The following is a 2,617-nucleotide window of genomic DNA, read 5'->3' as shown; positions in this document are numbered from 1 at the left end:
AGTCTCTCAGTGTACGAGCTCGGTGGCGGTAGAGCACCGTTAAACGTCGCGTTTGTTTGTTATTTCGAACGTTAAACATTAAGACCCATGCGGGGGGGAGAAGATTTAATCCTCGCTGCTCCAGAAATATTGCGTGAACGGTGAATCGTGGATACGCGCGATACGCGGGAGAGTGGGCTCTCCCTCAGAGGCACTTGAGTAACGACGGCGTGAGTGCTCGTCGCGGGCTCGTCGCCCCGATCTCGCGTGAGTTACGGGAAGAGCCTCCGAAAACGGCGGTTTGTTTAATTAGGATTCGCTCCCGCGGCCATCCGACCCGCTGTAAACACGTCTACCGTTCTACGGAGGAGGTGCCGTCGGAGACGATCCTCGACAGGTCTCTCCAAACAACGCGTAGCGTGAGCTCGCAGCATCCCTTTGGTGCAAGATGGCGGGATATCTGCGCACCGGAAGGAAAGCGAGCACAATCCGGTCGACGTTAAACACGTCAGTTTGCTGGGACCCTTCGCGTCGGCACCAGACAATCCCCTTGTTTTCGTTGCCGTGTAGGAGGAAATACTGGGCTGCATTTAGCAGAAAAAAAACTGCTTTGCAACCGTTGCAAAATTCATGATTCTGATTGGCGTGTGCTCTTAAATTCACCCAAGATTAAGAGTGATCTTACACTACAGTGAAATTGCTGTCCTCTTAGAAAGAGACAAGACCGGTCACTTTTCGCATTTTCACATTATTGTAAGACACAGAATTGACCCCAAGACTGCGGATTGAAATTCGATTAGAGTAAAATTCGCTAAACTTGTGCGATTAGCAAACTCTACTCCGATCGGTAAAATTTCAATGCGATCTCAATGCCAGTCTGTACAACGTAGTCTGATACGTTCTGCTTCGTAGACTGTGACATCGCGTTATACAGAATGGGCGCCGAGTAAAAACACGGTAGCGTGTTTTGAAGCGAGAAACACCTCATCGTGCTCCGGCTCGACGTTACGTGGATTCGCAGGGCGAAGCGTCGGCACGCGACGAAATTACCTGCGTTCTCGATGTACTCGATATTCTCGGTGTTGCTCTTGAGCACGTGGAAGAGGAAGTCGATGTATCTGGTAGCGAGCTTGAGAGAGAGAGAGAGAGAGAGAGAGAGAGAGAGAGAGAGAGAGAGAGAGAGAGAGAGAGTCTGGATCTTGCTGAGCTTGTCGCTCGGCATGGTCGGTATGATCTTCCGAAGCAAGGCGAACGCCTCGTTCAAGCTCTGCGTCCGCTGGCGTTCCCGGACGTTCGCCATCGTCCGCTGATTCTGCAGATCCTGGTCGTTCTTGCGGCGCGCCTTCGTCCTCGTCGACCTCGCCGTCGGACTCGTTGCTGTTGCAGCAACCGTTGCCGCTGTGCCGCCTCTTTCTCTTGACCGCCGTCCTGACGCCGCCCACCCTGCCGCCGCCGTAACTCTTGGTCGTCGTCGTCGTCGTCGTCGACGAGGACGGCTCGGTGACGTGGCCGAGCTCCTGTTCACAACCGTATCTCGCGACCATCCCGTCCTCCATCACGCCCGGCTTGTATTCCACCATGTCCACGTAGGAGCCCGTCTGGCTGTGGACCGACTGGACGGAGCTGGGAGTGCCCATCTCGTCGGCGCCGCAGCCGCTGGGCGAGTAGACGCTCTGCGAGGACGGAGTCAGGCACATGCTGTGCTGCTCGTGGTCCCTACTGTAGTCCGACAGGAACTTGGGCGAGTCGCACGTCGAGAGGAGCCGCTGCTCGTAATCCGGCTGCTCCCGATGATGATTCGAGGGTTGATGGGGATGGGGATGGTAGCGCGTCTCCTCCGGAGGGGTCTTGAACATCGTGTGCGTCAGCTCGGTGTACTCCACCGCGACCTGGTTGTGCGGGTGCTGATGGTAGCCGTGGTGGTGGGTCTGCTGTTGCTGCTGTTGTTGCTGCGGGTGATCCGCCAGCGGGCCGCTCAGGTCCATGAGATGCGGCGCGGTCGGCGCGAAGTGGCTGTAGCACGTCAACGATGAGCCACCGTCGGGGTTACCGTTGCCGCCGTGCGCCATCGCGCCGACCGCACCGGCGCCGTCGTTGACGCCCGGAGCACCATTGCCGTGCAGGATGAAGAAACCCGTCTGCGCCGACACGCACTGTGACGCCGGCGTCGGTATCGTTGGCACGCCGCGCATACCTCCGCCCGCGTTCGACTCCTTAATGCATCGCACGTCCTCCAAGGCCCGCGCGTTAACTGAGAACAGTAGGTGCGACTTGTTGCCAACCTGCTGCCAAGTACAGAGCACTGAACCACCGCGATCATTAGCACCCATCCACCATCCGTTTTATCCGCCAATGCGCGCGAGCTACGTGGGTACCGTTCGCGACGCACGTGTTACCGCGGCGAATTCGCGCGCGATCGATCGCTCGATATTCGATATCCAATTGGGCTGCCGCGCGCCAACTGAAATCACCGCGAGTGGAGATCCGAGTGTCAGCGAGAAAAGAGGATCCCCAAATGTCTCGTGTGTCACGGCCGACGTCGACGCGGCAAAATGTCTCTCTCCTCTCCTCTTCTCCCCCCTCTCTCCCTCCCTCACCGTCTCGCTCTTTCCTCTTCTCTCCGAATGTTACTGCCCGT

General features: G+C 57.4%; 1 pseudogene; it reads right to left on the bottom strand.

Moving 5' to 3' along the window:
• Positions 1-1,168: 1,168 nt before the first annotated feature.
• Positions 1,169-2,309, bottom strand: LOC105556547 (annotated as a pseudogene).
• Positions 2,310-2,617: the final 308 nt, after the last annotated feature.

Source organism: Vollenhovia emeryi, unplaced genomic scaffold (assembly GCF_000949405.1).
Source record: "Vollenhovia emeryi isolate VEMERY1.0 unplaced genomic scaffold, V.emery_V1.0 DF939942.1, whole genome shotgun sequence".
NCBI lineage: Eukaryota > Metazoa > Arthropoda > Insecta > Hymenoptera > Formicidae > Vollenhovia > Vollenhovia emeryi.
Note: the sequence above shows the minus strand (reverse complement) of the source record. Positions and strands in the feature narration are given on the sequence as shown.